Below are 20,622 nucleotides of genomic sequence, written 5' to 3' on the forward strand. Positions count from 1 at the left end.
AAATTATAGTTTTTATGTTTTGTGGTAGTTTTCTTTGCTTTTTCTTCTTTTTAAAATTTCAAAATATTAAGGAGGTACAAATGTTTTTTTTTTTTGCATGGATACCTTATATAATTCTTACATTGGGGCTTTTAGCATGCTCATCGCCTGAATAGTGTTTATTGTTCCTGGTAGGTAGGTTTTACCCCCTCCTCCTTCCCCCTCTTCCCTCCTATTTGGTTTCCAATGACATTTATATTTCTTTGTGCTTGCTCTGTGTGCCCATCAATTAGCTGCAGATTATTAGGAAGTACACATGGAGTCTGTTTTCCATTCCTGAGATAATACACTTAGGATAATGCTCTCCAATTCCACCCAAGTAGCTGTAAAAGACATTATTTTATTCCTTTGTATGGCTCAGTAATACTCCATGATGTATATACACTGCATATTTTAAATCTACTCATGAATTGATAGGCACTTAGGTTGATTCCACATATTTGTGATAGTGAATTGTGCTGCAATAAATATTAGGGTGCAGGAATCTTTTTGATAAAATGACATTTCCTTTATGTAGATACCAATAGTGGGACTGCTGGCCTCAGTGGTAAGGCTACATCTATTTCTTTGAGGAATCACCATACTGTTTTCCGTAGAGGTTGTACTAATTTGCAACCACACCAACACTGTGTAAGTGTTCCTTTTTCACTGTATCCTTGCCAGAATCCATTATTTTTTAGGCTTTTTAATAAAGGCCATTCTGACAAGGGCAAGGTGACAAATCATTATGTTTATGGTTTTAATTCAAATTTGCCTGATGATTAGTGACGTTGAGCCCTTCTTCAAATACTTCTTGGCCATTTTTATCTATCTTCTTTTGAAAAACCTTTTTCATAACTTTTGCCACTTTTTAATGTGGTTGTTTTCTTTCTTGCTGATTTTCTTTCTTTTGTAGAATCTGGTTATTAGCCCTTTATTGCACGTATCGTTTTCAAATATTTTCTCCCATTCTGTGGATTGTAAATAACCCTGTTTATCATTTCCTTTGCTGTGCAGAAGCCTTTTTAATTTAATCAAATCCCATTTACTTATTTTTTATTGTTGCTGCAATTGTCTTTGATGATTTAATCATAAACTCTTTACTTAAGCTGATGTCTAGAACAGTTTTTTCTACCATTCCTATTCTTTTTCATTTCAAAATATTAAGGGGGTATAAGTGTTTTTGTTGCATAGATATTTTGTATAATGCTTGAGTCAGTGCTTTTGGTGTGCCCATCACTAGAATAGCATTCATTGTACCTAACAGATAAGATTTTATCCCATGCACACCTTCCTGCTCTCCCCTCTTCATGGTTTCTCATGTCCTTTACATAGCTTTGTGCATATGTGTGCCCACCTATTAGTTCCCACTTATTACTAAGAATATATGGCATTTGATTTTGCATTTCAGAGATAGTTTACTTAAGATAATGGTCTCTGGCTCACTCCACATTACTGCAAATGACAAAGTTTTATTTCTTTTCGTGGCTGCATATATATTGGAGTAGTACTCCGCACACATGCACACGCACACATATCACATTGTGTTTACCCACTTATGAATTGACAGGGACTTAGGTTGATTATACAATTTTGCAGTTGTAAATTATTCTGCAATGAATATTAAACTATAGTTGTCTTTTTGATAAAAAGACATCATTTCTTTTAGGTAGCTACCTAGCAGTGGGATTGCTGGGTCAATCCCAAGGCTAGGTATAGGAATATCCATGTTCTTTTTCACAGAAGTTGTACTGATTTGTAGTCCCATCAACAATATATAATCATTCATTGTTTTCTTACATCCATGCCAGAATCTATTGTTTTTAATAATGGCCATTCTGATAGGGATAAGGTCATGGGAATCATAGTTTTAGTTTGCTTCTCCCTATTGATTAATGATGTTGAGAGTTGTTTGTTTGTTTTGGCCATTTATTGATTTCTTATTTTTCATAAAAACTTCTGTTCACGTCATTTTCCACTTTTTTTTTTTTTTCTTGCTGGTTTGAGATCTTTGTAGATGTAGATTCTGGATATTATTCCTTTGTTGTAGAATTTGCAAATATTTTTTCCCATTCTCTAAGTTGTATATTTACTTTGTTTATTGTTTCCTTTACTCTGTAGAAGCTATTTCATTTTGTTAATTCCTATTTATGTATTTTTATTATTGTTCCATTTTCCTTTAATATCTTAGATCTGAATTCTTTGCCTAAGCTGATGTCTAGAAGAGTTTGTGCTATATATAATTCTAGAACTTTTTAGTTTCATGCCTTGCATTTAAATCTTTCATTCATCTTAAATTTATTTCTGTATCTGACAAGAGATAGGAGTCCTGTTCCACTCTTCTGTCTGTGGCTATGCAGTTCTCCCAGCACAACTGATTGAATAGAGCTTCCTTTCCCTAGTGAATGTGCCGGCTTTGCCAAAGATCAGTTGGTTATAAGTAGTTGGTTTTATATCTGGATTCTCTATTCATCTGTGTCCCTACTCTAATGCCAGTACCATGCTGCTTTTGTTACTATATCCCTGTAGTATAGTTTGGCCTGGTGGTATTCAGTATGTGATATCCATAATCCCCTATAATTAGAAAGGATATTGTGTGGAAATAAGTGCTTCACAATGGAGATCCAAAAAGTAGCTTTGTTTCATTCTTGTATGTGTATGTGTGAGTGAAAGAGAGAGAAAGAGAGAGAGAACAATAGCACTCACTGTGTTTTTGATGTTTTTGTTTGCTCCTGGATCTGGAGTTTTATATCTATCTACTCTCCAGCCCTAATTTATTTCTAGTTTACTCCCACGAAAGATAGTCAAACTATTCAAAGTAAAGAAGATATATGCTATTAATAGTGTGTAAGAAAACATAAAATATACTTTTAAAAACTTTCAGCTGCAACTCAGTTTAACTACCCCATTCTCTACCATCTCCTCAGAATAGCCCACACTTGAAAGTCTGTTAAATAGAACAACAAGTATAAGAAGAAATAGCCCCGGATGCTATGATTTAGTAAGGGTATTTTATATGCTTCCATCTTAGCTGTTACATAGACCTTTATTTTTCAGTAACATTTGCTGAGTTGTAATATAGGGTCTGATGTAAACAACAAATGTTAAATTTATTAACCATTTTCAAAAATTTAATATGTTTGACATAGACTTTCTCCTCACAATGTGGTCTCTTTATGGCTCTGCTACTTATAAACAACTCATTTATCCTCTCTAGGCCTCAATTTTGCAATGGAAGGTGTGATGATAAAGCTTACTTTTCAGGACTAGAAGGGTTAAATAAGATGATGAATGTACAGATTTATCTCCATACAACACACGTGGTAAGTACAAATATATACAAGAGTAAGCACCTAGTCATCCAAAATGTTCCAATTATCAGCTAAATAAAGACAGGAGAAATTTATCTATGTTTCCCCAACACTTTTATTTTGACAAATATCAAACATTGAGAGTACTGCAATAAAAATTTACACACCCTTACCTATACTTTGTACCAATAGGATGTCACACTGACTTTGTTTCTTAAAAGATGAATGGGTAGATAGGTATGTTTTTTGACACAAAGTTTTTGATGAACTATTTGAAAGCAAGCTGTAGACTTGACATTTCACACCTAAATACTTAACCATGTATCTTTTAATAACCATTGTTTAAGTTTTTAAGGTAAGAATAAAATTATTTGCATAAAGTCAGAAGCTTTTATGATTAAGTGTGAACCAAGCTCAGTGAAAAAATAAAAGCTTATCAATCACTCTCCATATGGCTAGAACACTGTGCTTTTCCAAAGTCATATATATCCACTATCTCATTTATTCAACCTTAATATCCTAATATATAAGGAAAGAGCATGCACTACTGTATTTTCAGTGTTTAGAGTAATAGAGAAACTCAAAAGTATTAAGTGAGTTGCTATAAATCAAAGTATTTTAAAAAGTAAGCTCTATAATTCTGATTTCCCAATTACCCAACCTTTATTAAGGTCTGAATAAAAAAAAAAGACCTTAATGTTAGGTGATATGCTACATGTTTAGAATCATTATCAACTTTTATTAATTTAATGACTTTGTTCTGGGAATCTTCTTCCTTGGTTTAAAAAAGATAATTCAGACTCCCAAGGAAAAGAAGTTATTTACTGAAGGTAACAGAAAGTGGTAGAACTTGGAATTAAAGTGTACTCTAAAACTAGGCTGTGGAGAGCACTAAACTGATACCATCTGTGACCTTTCACTGTTCAGTGCTTTGGTCTCTTATTCAAGGACTATTTCAGTTAGAAAACATAGTGTAGTGGATACTTTTTCTCTCTGTCCTTGTTTAAATAAATAAATAAATAAAATGAAAAGCAACAGACAAAATTTGCCCGAGAAATAAATATGGAATGAAAATTCACTTGAATGCATACTAATTGACATGTATGGGGCTGGTGTCTTTAAAATTGATACTTTCAAGAGCCCCATTGAAAGTATTTCCATCATCACAGGTAAGATAACGATAAGAGAAAGTAGACAATCACCTTTGGAATTATGAAACGTGTGCACATGTTTTATGACAATATCCATTGTTTGATGGCAAAATTTAACCTCAGGCAAATTGAGAATGTTATTTAGAATTTAATAAAAACATTTAAAAAAAATTTTAAAAAGAGAATGTTATTTGGATACAGAAAATTCAGGAAAGCAGCGACTTTTGGAAAGCTCTTTTCCACCTTTACGTGCTCTGCTCTGACTTCCAAACTCCACTTTTGCTCTGGTTCCCTATGTGGTATTATTCTCCAATAATTTTAGTTGCATGCAATCTCCAATTTGGCAATATGTCCTCATAGTGGTAACACTATCCTATAGGGATGGAGAATGTAGTTGAGGTGGTATGGTGTAATTGATAGGAAGTTCTTTAATAGCCTTTCAAATTACACAATGTGGATGACAATTATAAAGGATTAAGCTCTATTAATATGTAGGATTTTGCAGAGAAAATAGTCACAGTCTACATTTTTTGTTTTGTTTTGTTTTCTTTTTTTTTTTTATTGTAGAGACAGAGTCTCACTTTATCACCCTCGGTAGTTTGCTGTGGCCTCACACAGCTCACAGCAACCTCCAACTCCTGGGCTTAGGCGATTGTCCCACCTCAGACTTCAGAGTACCTGAGACTACAGGCGCCTGCCACAGCATCTAGCTATTTATTTTTATTGTTGTTGCAGTTTGGCTGGGGCCGGGTTTGAACCTGCCACCCTCAGTAAATGGGGCCGGTGCCCTACCTACTGAGCCACAGACACTGCCCCATTTTTTGCTTTCTATTGCTTGAAGAAGCTTGTAACCAGGGTCAAATTAAACAAAATCTAGTGCCTCATTGATGTTCCTGTCCTGTGTGTGTTTCCTCATATGTCCACCCATGCTCGTGCTCCCTATATGTTCTTTAGAGTTCTCATGAGTCCCTGGGCTTCCTTTCTAAACCCTCCACAAAATTTGATCTTACATATGATCTAATTTAAGTCATCTACCTTTCCATGTGCATGTAACCATGGCAACATTAGTACTATCATATTTATATATAATATTTCACCTCAGATGAGTCATTTATTTCCTATTCCTATACAGTTAGAATGTTAAGTTCTGCTACAGAAATTTTTGGCATCACTGACTAAATCTGTGTATGTAAGTTCTCAGAGATTCTGAATATCTTACAAAGTAGCCACCTACTCTGCCTATATATGTCAGCTCTAATTGCTGTCCAGTCTGGTTGGAAAAGAACTGGATAATATGTTATTGAGAGAAATTATATTCAGTTAAGTCCAATCAACCCCTTCTGTTTAATAGAAAAATACAATGAAAGATTATATATTTATATCCAAAGTGACACTGGGAAAGAATCATCTCCCTTAATGTCTAAGGCATTCACCTTTCAGATCGACACCCTTCAGAGATAGTTCCAGTCTCACTCAAATAGAAGGATGCCTTTTTTTCCTTTTCTATCTGTATATTCTCTTCTCCAGTAAGCTTACAGTTTAAATTTTTAGTGTGATTAAGGTTGTGAATACACACGAACACAAGAAATAGACACTCGAGGAAATATATAACAAAAACAGAAAAATCCGAATTATTTGACTTTCCAAGGGAATATACTTAATATTCTAACATTATTCAAAAATTGCATGTAATTTCTATTTTACCTGCTCACAAGTCTAAGTTTAGTCTAAATTTCCAGCTTACTTAGAGCAGCAAGGCTTATTATGAACATTATGCAATATAGCTGAAGATTTAATCCAAGCCTAGAATGCAAAAAGATAATCAGGATTTAGTATTTAAATACGTAGTTTATTAATGTCACCGTATGTTTTTAAATTAACTTTGCCTGCCACTTCCATAAATTTCTTCTGAAATAAAAAAGAAAAATGTCAGTCACTTGTAACAACCTGACGTGTAGCTAACAGATGGCTGTGGGGGTTTTATTTTAGTGTAAAAAAGCAATAAGAATGAGGCATATCATCCATTATTTTGCCTTGCCCTCTTTATCACTTTCAATATAAACAGAAAAGTGATATATTACAGGAAAATGGTCCCTTTTGTGGCATTTCCAATGTGACTATGCAATTTCAACACCAGGGTGGTTCATTTTTGAAATGAATGAGACATACTTTAACATTACACGAATTCCATGCTTTGGAAATGAATCCTACAGAAATTCATTAAACTACCCACATAAACTCTAAATATCAAAAATTATCCCATTCCAATGATAAAAATATCCAAAGTACCCTAAAAATAGGCGTGTGTGGATGATAATGGCTGCAAAATGAAGAATCATTAGACAATACTTCCATGTTCTGTTAATTGTAAAGAAAAAACTAGGTATCTCTTATGCAAAGTTGACATCTGTCTCTGTGGTGGAATTTCAAAGTGTCTGTGAAGATGTCTTTCCAAAATTGTCCCACTCGACTGCCTCAGCGAGGACTTGATTTTCTTTTTTAGTACAAAATAGCAATTGGTAGAGCTTATTTTGACTCATTGAATAATTATCACAGAGCTAAGTGCTTTTTTGAATTTGCCTCACAAGAGTTATCCCTGTTATGTAGATGAGAAGCTGAGATATTGGATGCTTAAAAAATATATCCTACACAACATTTAATAAATTACACAGCTGAAGGAAGAATGCAGATCAGCCTCAAGGCAAATTCTAGAATTTTAAAATTTTGCTCTCATCTGGCTGTTTTGGAATTTGAGCTAAAAATGCCACTTTTAAAGCAGTGTCACTTGTAATGCATTGTAGTTTATTACTAGAGATAAGCCGTGGTTACCCAAGAAAATAACAATATTGATAACTACAGTTGCTTGGTAAACACCCACTGAACATGTCTGCCTGTCTCCCCAGGCAGACTCTCCACTGTCTTCACTCTCCTGAGCGACTGACCGCAGCACAACACTGTCCTGCCTTAAAATCCTTCTGTACTGTGTCTGTGGCATACACTCTCTGTCCACTTCAAGCTGTGCTCTGCATCTTGGTGTTGTTGACATTGGGGAAATGCCCCTAACCCTGAACATCATTCCAATAGGAAATTAATTCTTCTTCCTGTAGGGCCCTTAGACACGTCTCACAGTAAATACATATATAGGCTCTGAGATAATCCAACATTTTGGTGTTCTATCTACATAATCATTTTTCCTCCAGAAAATGTAGATACCACCAGAGCGACTAGATTAAAAATTTTCCATATTAATTCATAGACTTTATTTAAAACTGTTTCCCACCTCCATTGATCAGCCCTTGTTTCAATATAAATATATCTGCCCCGGGTGAAGAGGAATTGGAGAACCCTAGACATGAACAACCCCCTGATTCTAATCCCAGCAGTGGCAGCCAAGGCACATACAAAACCCAGGTTATAAACCACTGGTCTGTAACACCAATTCATTGGTGTCTTTAATGTATTATATCTCTATATGCAATTAAATGGTATTCTAATAGGATTAAGGTTCATGCCTTATAACCTTATGATATATAAAGGTAAAATCTGTAGCTGATTATTTAAGTGCAGGATTAATATTCTTCTGAAATAACTTCCTGTTTATCATTTCCATACATACACAAAGCTTAACAAAAACGTAAATGCCTGGTTCTTTTGTGAACAAAACATTTTTTGAAAACATAAACATTTGGTTAAACAATGTAGAAGATTTTTGCATTTTCCTAATCAATGATACTGGTACTCTTATGTTACGACCATTTTAAAATTGGGTGCTGCTATTTCAAAAGTAACACATTACAACCAATACTTATTTCACAGTTGAACTAAAGATGAGAAATGAATAACCTATGGCCCATGGCCAGGCACCCACAGGAGAGATGAATAGTTCTGCCATCTGCCATCCCAAAGGATAGCAGTGGCCTGTCAGACTTAAACTGAGCTTAAAGAGGGAACAGCATGACAAAAACAGGAGACCATACTGGGAGCATGGGCTGGGGAGGGGGGGTAGTAAGGGCTGACAAAAATAACTTTTTCTTTTAAATTCTTAGGCAGGAAGCAAGCGCACACATCATCCATGTTCTGAGAACAGGGCTCAATCTATTTCAGGAGGAAAGCAAGTCTTGATCTAAAATTTTCGTACTTGGCTCTGATACTAATCATCCATGCAAAATGAGAAACAGGTCAATTTCCTAGACTTTCATTTATTTATTGTTAAATCACAAATGTGTATGTACATGTACATGCTGTCCTGAGGTCTCTTGCAGATAGATTGTCCTCTGATGGTAAATCAAACCCATTTTTTTCCTAGCAGATATTTCCCTGACATTTCTGCCTGCCCAAATTATATTGTCTTTCCCTCCTTTGCTCCGTATCATATGTCTGCCCTATTGTGCTTATGTCTCATTTAAAGGTGGTACTGCTTAATGGAATAGAAAAACTGCATTTATAAATTACTCCAATCCACAAAAAATGGGCATTCAACATCTCTGCTTGTATAATTATTCAATTGAATGTGATATGGCAAAATCATTAGTTAAATAAGACCAGCAGGTGAACAAGCAATTTCATTGTGAGTCTAAGGAGATTTAAATTGAGCTCAGTACTAGCAAGCAGTATTGCTCGCTGGAAGGACCTTCTGAGTGTGTTATATGTTCTATGAATGATAAGTCCTAAGGTAAAAGGTATAATTTAATGCTCAGGAGCTGAGGTAAATCATAGTCACTTGTTATAAAAGTCTTTGTTGCTGGATTTGAAGAGGATTAGAAAAGTATGAGGACTGTCCAGAAAGTATCCAGCCACATTTTTTTTTTCATAGACCATAACTGGATATTTCCTGCACAGCCCTTGTATTTAGAAGAGAGAACATTCATTTGTAGCCCACGATTTTCAATTCCACAAGTCAGTGTAGCTGTGGTTATTAGCATTCTACCTGACCACATTCCCAGAAGGACTGAAAAACTATTCTTTAACCAAAGGGTTTCAAAAATCACATGAATATGTTAAATTTTGAAAAAGAAAAATCAGGTTCCTGGAGTTGGGGTTGGTTTGTTTCTAAAGGCTGTGAATTAGTGAGCTCACTACTTCTGAGTGTGGGCATGAGGAAGGTGAATAGATGTGTGATGTCAAGGATGATAGGATAGTGTAGCTGTATCTAAGAAACTTTGAAGAACCTTGCTAATTGTGAGGATCTGCAATCCTATGATGATTTCATTCTGTGAAGTAAGATGTTTTCAGTAGATTTATTGTCTAATGGATATTTTTCCTTTTAAGTTTGAATTCTCTGAGTACATACCAACAAATGCATGAAAGTAAATTATAATTAATCTTGTTTGAGAAATGCAAGAAATACATTTGGATTTTTCAAGTTTTTTACTCTCTGTTATTGGACTTTAACTGGAAACATTATCTGTAAAACATAATTGTAATATTAAACATAAAAGTGTTTTGAATACATATTTATTATAATACTTTGGACTTGAAAACATTATGGAAGTTCTTCTAGTATCTTCCTTGATGGGAGTCTTTTAATGTAGTCAAGCTGTAGCAATTACTTATTTTTATTATATTTCATTTTATTTCTACTTTCCCTATTGTTAATTTTATTTTGATTGTTTAACAATGTAATCATAGGTTAACTATGCTTTTATTATTTTATTTCATAAACAATTTGAATCAAAAAAGTGTTTGGACTTAATTGAAAACCAGTGATATATCTTAGACTCTCCACCTTATAAGTAAGGAAACTGAAGTTTCACAAAAACAAATGACCTGCCTATTACCACAGGAAAAAGGAACACAGCCACATGTAGGAGGTGGACTTATTTACTCACACTTTAGGACTTTTGCTACTTAAAGTAGCTTTTAGGAAATGAGAGAAAGTGAGGCATAAAGTTTAAGAGACTCCCTAAAATTGTATTGAGGAAGAATGACCAATTTGTAATTAATTTTTTAAAATCAGGTATTTTTTTAATTCTTTATTAAATCATAACTGTGTACATTAATGCATTTATGGTATATAATGTGATGATTTGATATACAATGTGGAATGCCTACATCTAACTGATTAACATAACCATCTCCTTGCTTGCTTATTTATTGTGGTAAAAACATTCATACTCTATTCTTAATAGTTTACAAATGCATCACTGCATTATGCACATTAGGTTGAATCCCTCAAATACTCTCCCTGTTCCTGGCCTCCACCTCTCCCCTCTCTTTCCTCTTCCCTCCTTCTTTCTGGACTATAGTTATGTTTTACCATTCCTATGAATATTCAAGGAACTAAAAGTAGACCTACCATTTGATCCTGCAGTCCCCCTACTCAGTATTTACTCAGATGATCAAAAGTCATTTTATAACAAAGACGTTTGCACCAAAATGTTTATTGCAGCTCAATTCATAATTGCCAGGTCATGGAAGCAACCCTTGCCCATTGACCCATGAATGAATTAACAAATTGCAGTATATGTACACAATGGAATACTATACAACCATAAAAAATATGGAGACTTCACATCTTTTATGTTTACCTGGATGGAGCTAGAACATATTCTTCTTAGTAAAGTATCTCAAGAATGGGGAAAACAGTACCTAATGTATTCAGTACTACTGTGAAATCAGTATATGATTGCCTATACATTCATAGGTATAGTGAAACAATTTGTAATTAATAATGTGTGTTTTTCACTCTGTTATTGGAAAATTCAAATTGGTTGCCTGATTTAAGTTAAATTTTTCACAAGATTGACTTTTTCTACATATTTTTATCTACTACTTATTTTAACCAAAACCTCGAAATCTGCTCTTTAAAAGGGGACTGAACATAATACAATATTTGATGTCTACAGGTTTTTTAAATTGTACTAACCTTTGTACATAATCAGTTAACATGAGTAGCTTTAGTGATTGTCATGAACTAAAATAATCTCCTCTTTGAGAATTTTTAACATTGAAGTGTACAACTGGCATAATATTTTAATTCTATCCAGAAATCCTCTAGGCATTTGATTTAAGCAAATACTACTTTCTCTTTCTTTTTATGTTTTTAAAAACTTTCATTACTGAAAGTGAAAAAGAAATTGTCTATTTTCTCTTAAGATTTTTAAATTTCCTTTTTATATATAGGTGTTACACTGAAATTGGGACTATGCATTATGTTTATGTTGTAAGGTATATTATCTGATTTTATTATTTTTTTCCAATGTATTTTTAACTAAATAATGCATGAAAATTAGTGACTGGCCTGTTCTTTGCCAGTTTCCTTTATGTTGTCCCTGTAATATGCCAAATATGCAAAGTTCCTGGGGGTACTATTCTATTTCTTCATATTAGTCTCTTTACCAATATAATGTTACTTTAATTGCTATACATATTAAAAGTCTTAATATGTCATCAGATGACTCTTCCTATTCTTGGCTTAATGATCTTTCATATGAATTTTAAAATCATATTAAGTTTTTGGATGATGCAATTGATTCAAATTGATGACACAATTGAATTACTCTGATTTATAGATTAATGTGGAAATCCTTGACCTTTTCTCTTAATGATATTAACCTTTCCCTTTCCATTAGACATCCATGGAGAAATAGGATATACTTTCTCTGTTGTGGGGTTTTGATAGTAGTTCAAAACATTGTCTATAAAGTTTCTTTTAAAGGTAGATATATTTTTAGTTTTGTATAATTTTTGTGTATATTTTGAATGAAGTATGTCACTATAATGCCATTTAATTACTTCTGTTATATATAAATTCTATTTTTTAAAATTAAACTTTTAATGTTGAGACAATTGTAGACTCACATGAAGTTGTAAAGAAATAGACATTCAGTGTACACTTTACTCATTTTCTTACAATGATAACACCTTGCAAATATACAGTATAATATTACAACTAGGATATTGACATCACTATAGTAGTGATAATGAGCATTTCCTTCACCACAAGGATTCCTTATTTTTCCTCGTATAGACATACCTAATGGGAAACATTGCCTTCCTTACATGCCTTCTCTTTAACACTCACCAGCTGCCAATCTGTGGTCCATTTCCATAATTTTGTCATTTTAAGAATCTTACATAAATGGAATCATATGTTATATATTGTGATATTTTCCACTCAACATAATACTGTAGGCATTATTCTGCATTGTTGAATGTATTGATGTTCCATTTTGTTGATAAATAATATTCCATGGGGCGTAAGCCAGGCTTGGCTCACCCATCCACCTATACAAGTGCATCTGAGTTGTCTTCAGTTTCTGGCCATTTCAAATAACATAATATAAACGTTTATGTGCACGTTTTCATGTTAACCTAATTTTTATTTCTATGAAATAAATGCTCTGGAGTATACGTGCTGGTTTGTACAGTAGTCACATGTGTAGTAGTATGTTTTCTTAAGAAATTACCAAATTGTTTTCCACGTGTCTTATACCATTTTAGATTTCCACCAGCAGTATATGGGTTATATACTTTCTCTATATCCTTGTCATTATTTGGTGTTGTCACCTTATTTTTTAAATGTTTACATTTATTTTTAGTTTTTATCTCAGCCAGCCATACTTTTTTCCCATTTTTATTTTAGTAGATAAGAGTGCGAATTGAATTCTGTTTCATGTATATATCATATAGTGGTAGAGTCGGGGCTTTTTGTGTACATAGAACTCAAGTCGTGTACACTGTACTCCATAGATAATTTTTTATCCTTCACCACATCCCAACCTCTCCCTCTTGTGAGTCTCCAATATCCACCCTTTATGTAGCTATAGTTTAGCTCCTGTTTATAGGTAAGAACGTGTGGCATCTATTATTCTGTTCCTGAGTTACTTAGGATAATGGCCTCCAATTCCTTCCAAGTTGTTGCAAAAGAGATTATTTTATTCTTCTTACTGAGTAGTGCTCTATGGCATATATATACCAAATTTTCTTTATCCACTAATCAGTTGGTGAGCACATAGGTTGATCATATATCTTTGCAATTGTGACCTGTGCTGCAATAAACATATTTAGGGCAGAGTTTTTTTAAATATATGCTTTATTTTCTTCTGGTAGATACCCAAGAGTGGAATTGTAGGATTGAATAATAGATCTACTTTTAGTTCTTTGAGAAATCTACACACTGAACGCCATAGAGGTTGTACTAATTTACATTCCCTCCAACAGTGCAAAAGTGTATCCTTTTCACTACATTTGTGTTTATATATACCGTTATTTTTTGCAATAATGCCCTTCTGACAGGAGTAAGGTGGCACACATATCTCATTCTGGTTTTAATTTGAATTTTCCTGATGATTAGTGATGTTGAACATTTTTTTCATATGTTTCTTGGCCATTTGTGTATCATCTTTTGAAAAAAAAAAATTGTTCATATCCTTTTCCCACTCTTTAATGGGGCTATTTTTGTTTTGCTGAGTTGTTTGAGTTCCTTACATATTCTGTTTGTCCTTTTTCAGACATAGAGCTTGCAAGTATTTTCTCCCATTCTGTAGGTTTTCTGCTAATTTTCATCATTTGCTATGAAAAGATTTTTGGTTTAATTAAATCCTATTTGTCTATTTTTGCTTTTCTTTCATTTACTTCTGAGGTCTAGGTCATAACTGCTTTTCCTAATTCAAAGTCCAGAAGAATTTTTTCTAGTTTTTCTTGTAAGGTTTTTATTGTTTCAAGTCATTAATTTATGTTAAATTTTTAAACATGGTATGAGATAAGGATCTACTTTCATTCTTCTGCATATGCTTATCCAATTTTCTCAGCACAATATGTTAATAGTGTGTCCTATTCCCGGTGTAAGATTTTTTCCTCTTTGCTGAAGATTAGTTGTTTGTAGGTATATGGTTTTACTTCTGGTTCTCTATTCTCTTCCATTGAACTATATGTCTAAATTTATATTTTACCATGCTTTACTAGTTACTGTACCCTTCAGTATAACTTGTAATCAGGTAGTGTAATGGCAGTTTTGTTCTATTTGTTTAGAATTGCTTTCACTATTCATGCTCGTTTTGGTTACATATAAATTCTCAATTTTTTTTTTTTTATAATTCTGAGGAAAATGATACGGGCATTTAGATGGGAATTACATTAAACATAAAGATTATGAGGAATTATTTTTGATTAGAATATGTTGCTAGAACATTGCTGGGGGTCTTTGGTAATATTTATTTGTTCTTTCACGTTTCCCATGTCCTCCCATTGATCTCTGCATATCTAATATTTATTGTTTTATTTTTAATTTTTATTAAATGATAGATGTGTACAGTAATGCAATCATGAGGTACAGTGTGGTGTTTTCATGTACAATTTGAAATATTTTCATCAAACTGGTTAACATAGCCTTTATGTCATTTTCTTAGTTATTGTGTTAAAACATTTATACTCTACTTTTAGAAAGATGCACTTGTACCCTTGTAAGATAAACCATAGAGGTGATCCCTCCAATCACCCTCCCTCCACCCAGCCACCCCCTCCTCTGCCATCCCCCTCCCCATATTCTTAGGCTATAATTAAGTTATAGCCTTCATATGAAAGCTATAAATTAGTTTCATAAATGGGCTGTGTACATTGGATACCTTTTCTTCCATTGTTGTGATACTTTGCTAAGAAGAACACTTTCCAGCTCCATCCATGTAAACATGAAGGAGGTAACGGCTCCCTCTTTCTTTATGGCTGCATAGTATTCCATGGTGTACATATACCATAGTTTATTGATCCATTCGTGGATCGATGGGCACTTGGGCTTCTTCCATGACCTGGCTATTATGAATTGGGCTGCAATAAACATTTTGATACAAATATCTTTGTTGTAATGTGGATTTTGGTCTTCTGGATATATACGTAATAAAGGAATTGCAGGATCAAATGGCAGGTCAATTTTTAGTTCTCTCAGTGTTCTCCAGACATCTTTCCAAAAGGAAAATATTAGTTTGCATTCCCACCAGCAGTGTAGAAGTATGTTCCCTTTTCTCCACATCCACGCTAGCAACTCTGGTTTGGGGATTTTGTGATATGGGCTAATCTTACTGAAGTTAGATGATATCTCAAAGTAGTTTTGATTTGCATTTCTCTAATGATTAAGGATGGTGAGCATTTTTTCATATATCTATAGGCCGCACGCCTATCTTCTTTGGTGAAATTCCTCTTCAAGTCCTTTGCCCACCCTGAGATGAGATCACTTGTTTTTTTCTTGCTAATACATTTGAGTTCTCTATGGATTCTGATTATTAAACCTTTGTCGGAGATATAACCTGCAAATATCTTCTCCCATTCTGAGGGCTGCCTGCTTGCTTTGCTTACTGTGTTCTTGGCTGTTTAGTTTGATCAAGTTCTTTAGTTTGATCAGGTCCCAGTAGTGTATTTTTGATGTTGCTTCAAATGCCCAGGGAGTCCTCCGCATAAAATTTTCACCCAGGCCAATTTCTTCAAGTGTTTTCCCTGCACATTCTTCTCGTATTTTTATGGTTTCATGTCTTAAGTTTAAATCTTTAATCCAGTTAGATCTATCTTAATTAGTGGTGAAAGGTGTGGGTCCAGTTTCAGTCTTCTACAGGTTGCTAGCCGGTTCGCCCAGCACCATTTGTTAAATAGGGAATCTTTTCTCCATTCAATGCTTTTAATTGGCTTGTCAAAGATCAGGTAATGGTAGGTAGCTGGATTCATATGTTGACTTTCTATTCTGTTCCATACATCTACCTCTCTGTTTTTGTGCCAGTACCATGCTGTTTTAATCACTATTGATTTATAGTATAATCTGAGGTCTGGTAGCGTGATTCCTCCTGTTTTCTTTTTATTACTGAGTAATGTCTTAGCTATTTGAGGTTTTTTCTGACTCCACATAAAATGAAGTATTATTTTTCAAAGATCTTTAAAATATGACAGTGGAGCTTTAATGGGGATTGCATTAAAATTATATGTTGCTTTGGGTAATATGGACATTTTAACAATATTGCATATCTGATATTTAAGTCACTTGTTTCAATTTCTGGAAAGTGCTTTTGAAGCAGAGAATTTTTTTAGCCTGATGTATATATATATATATATTTGTATCAATGTATCAATGTCATTGGTTGAGTAGGATTTTGCTCTACAATAGTATTCTGGTTATATATATTTAGGAGAGATTATTTTAAAGAAGTATTAAAGTAAATTTGAAAATTGTGAACTCATTAATAAGCAAGATCAATACATTTTTAGTTCTTATACTGTATCTAAACTACAATTGCTTACTCCATGTTTATATCTATCCGTGGCATAAATACAGAAGAGAAATTTAAAACTAAGAAAATAATTCAAAATATTTGATGTAGTTATTTAAAGGGATTTCCAATAATTAAAGTCTTGATACATATACCAGTGGTAGTAATCTCAAATACCAAAGTAAATAAGACATTCTCACCATTAGACTTGAAAGTACTAAAATATATTTTTATAAAGCAATAAAGAATAGAACTATGTTTTGCGGAATTTTACAACGTTGAAAAATTGCCATAGAAGAAAGTGCATTCTAGATTTTTAATATTCTGTGATTTTCTCTTTCAATGGGACAGAAAAGTTCTTTTTATAATGTAATTAGGAGGTCACTTGCATTTTCATTTTTCTTGATTTTGAATGTTTCTTTGTCTGTATTCTAACTTCTGACCATTATTATATATCTGGATCTGAGTAGGATAAAATATTCATGTATCTATTACTTGGGGCTAGACATACATTTCAAAATTATCACCGTAGTACAGGTCAACAGGTCAACACCTTCTACAGGTCAACAGGCTATGTGAAATCTATGTATGTAGGTGTACATGTGGTTCTATCTTGTTTCTTCCCACATGCCTCCCTTCTTTCCCCAGAAATACTCTTTAGTGTCAAAGTTTATTTGACAGAAAGAATTTCTCCATTATAAATAAATATTGATATCCATCAGCATAAAAATATTAGAAAATGACATTGCCTTTATTCACATTTGATTGGTGGTTCATCTGATGTGTTTATATAAATATTGATGTACATGTATATGTTTTTGTACATTTCTACTCTATTTGGCATATTTCTCCAAGTGTTTGGAATAGTAGAGCCTACTCATTTTCTTTTTTTTAACACAATGAATTTCCTTTCAGTATGCATCCACATTTTCATATTTAGTGGTCCTGAACAGAAAGTGAAAACACGCAGCAAAGTGCCAGAAAGTCAAGCCAGCCAATTTGGGGGATATGCTGTGCAGATTCAGTTCTTTCCAAATCCCTGCTGAGGATTGGATCATGAGAAGTAGTAGCTCCAAAACCAAAGTCTGTACTGAATTCAAGGTTCTTTTAAGTGTCAGTTGGCAAATTCCAAACTAGACACCAATTGATTGCAAGGATGAACAAATAGGAGCCCTGTTTAAAACTTCTTTGATTTTTCAAAGCAAAAGCAGAAAAAGAAAACAATTCAGAGGGATTATGTGTACTTATAAGTGGGCTTTCTCTAAGTTTAACCACCAAGGACTCTGAGAGCTGGTGGGACTGAATAACCCTGGTGACTGTTCTTTTCATCTTATGAAAACCTGAGCTGAATAAGTGCATCAGCTGAGGATGACAGGAGAGGTAGCAGGGCTAATGACCCTAAATTCATTTTCCAAGCTGGTGCAATGAATAAATGTGATTTCTAAAATTAAACAGAGAGGTCAGAGACTCTTCCCAACCTTATCTGAGGGATTTTGGTCAGAGCAAAGAAGTGTAATGGAAACTGCTGGATGGTGACTGTGCAAAGAGGGACTTCAGGAGGGAAGAGAAAGCAGCACCCCTCAATAAAGGTAAAGTAGAGAAGATATGGGGAAATAGCTGAATTCTTCACTGAAGGCAAATCTAGAGGGGAGCAGAGGGATATGATCTATGATTTTGCCAAGGGCAGGAGTGGAAGAGAGTGGAAAGGGGACAATGCTTGGAAGGTGGCATCATTTCAGACTTAAAGAAAATCAGGGGTGTAGGCAAATCATCCCCCACACCCAGCCGTGGTCCCACAGGCTTTGACCTGAAACTTTCATATCTATTCTAACAAACCCCCAAGCTGAAGGGCTGTAGTAGGGATGGAAGGAGGCAGGGGGAGGGGAAAGAAGACAGAAACCCCAGGACATATAATCAGTAGCAAGGGTATTATATGATCTATCTTTTTACAGTTGAGTTAGATGTGCCCCACCAGTTATGATGGGAACCAATTTAAATATACTTTCTTGATCCTAGAAATTGACCTATGCGGACAATGGTTATACTTGATGGGATAATTTATTATAACACAACTTATATATATTTCAAATTGACAAAAAAAAAGTATCATTTACAGTCTCTTAAGATAAATTGCCTTTGAGTAGGAGCTTCTTTTCCAGAACTTTGAGATCTAAAACATGTATCTAGGAAATTAACTACTGTGGGAAATGAGGACTGCTTAAAACAAATGGGAGGGAAGGGCAAGAACCTGTGGCTTTCCTTTGGAAAGCAGTTAACTGCTACAACACTACCCTTCAGGAGGCTTATGGAGTTTCATATTTTCTTTAGATATCATTAGACGCCAAAGCTCTTACAGGAAAACTTTGATGCTATGTGAATTCTACCATTTTCCTAGCACTGATATGGCTCTTGGGTCTACCACTCCATTAGAACTACTCCATTCATATTAATTTGTGTTATAAATCTTATAAAGGGAGGTACTTTGGGGCTTTTAGGTCCACATTCTATTTTAAGACTGTATGTTTGGCTTTCTTAAATTGTTCTTGGAGACATAGTTATCGTCCCTGTCCATTTTGTATCATGGTTCTCTCATTTACTGACACCAACTAACCATCCCAACTCCCACTCTTTTCTGGCCTTCGTCAAGTTCTTCTAGCACTCAGAAACTGTGAGGAACTTTTACTCTTGAGCCCATAGTGGTTGTGTCCTGTGTTGCTATTACTTGAAGCCTGGTCCTAATTTTCCCATTAATATATATTTTGCAAAACACTTCATGAAATGAGCAGGTATTAAACAATATTTGCTTTTAGCAATGAACAGATGACATTAATCAGGATTTCTTTTAAGTAAAAAAAGTATAAGAATGTATCAAAATAAACAAAAGTGAGATAATTTACAAGAATAAAGACAAAAAGAAAAATATTCTACAATGGATAATGTCATTAAGACGTAATATTTCTTTGCATTAAATACAATTAAAATATTCTGTGAAAAACATAAATGGGAAAGAGAAAAAATCAGAAATAGGCTGCATGGCAGGCTGAGCAAGAGGATTGAGGGAAGACTGTGAGACCTATTATTCCTGACGCTTCTATCAATATTTTAAGAGGTTTATTTCACTCTCTGTTCACAAAATAGGAAGCCAAAATAGATAACACTAGACAGGCATTTGATAAAACCAATCAAGATAGGGGTATACATTTATTTATTGACAGCTGCCAATTAACACTGTGGTCTTAAATACCTACTATGTACATAATAGTATGCTATACCCTGGAAATGTTGTATTATGTAGACTCTGGCCTTTTCCCTCAAGGAAAGCAAGATTTACAGATGACATAGTACTTTCAAGTGTTCTAAAACACAAAAGATTAAATAACACTGGCAATGTTACATTTTTGTGACATGAGCTATTCTCACTAGGATTAGGTGATATCTCAGAGTGTTTTTTTAATTTTTTTTAAATTTCAGATTAATATGATGGTACAAATGTTTAGGTTACATTGTTCTCATTTCTAAGGTAAAGTTCAAGTTCTCAGTGGCTTTGATTTGCATTTCTCTGACTACGGACAATGAGCGTTTTTTTCATTAGGACATTTGCACTAGAGTGTTTTTTGCAGCTCAATTCACAATTGTCAAGATGTGGAATCAACCCAAGTGCTCATCGACCTATGAATGGATTATTAAACTGTAGTATATGTTTACAAGGTAATGCTTTTAAGCCATAAAAAAGATGGAGCCTTTACATCTTTTATATTTACCTAGATAGAGTTGGAGCACATTCTTAGTAAAGTATCACAAGAATGGAAAAGCAGGTATCCAATGTGCTGAATACCAATATGAAACCAGTAGACAACTACACACCCACATGAGAGAAAAACACAGTTATATTCAAGTGGGGAGAAAAGGAAAGAGGGAAAGGGAAATTGGAAGGAGGAAGGAGCACTGGTAAAC

General features: G+C 34.0%; 1 pseudogene; it reads right to left on the bottom strand.

Annotated features, from left to right (window-relative positions):
• Positions 1 to 18,940: 18,940 nt before the first annotated feature.
• Positions 18,941 to 19,363, bottom strand: LOC100950584 (annotated as a pseudogene).
• Between the last annotated feature and the right edge of the window lie 1,259 nt (positions 19,364 to 20,622).

The sequence above is a fragment of the Otolemur garnettii genome, unplaced genomic scaffold (genome assembly GCF_000181295.1).
Source record: "Otolemur garnettii isolate 467f Iridium unplaced genomic scaffold, OtoGar3 scaffold00258, whole genome shotgun sequence".
NCBI classification, from domain to species: Eukaryota; Metazoa; Chordata; class Mammalia; order Primates; family Galagidae; genus Otolemur; species Otolemur garnettii.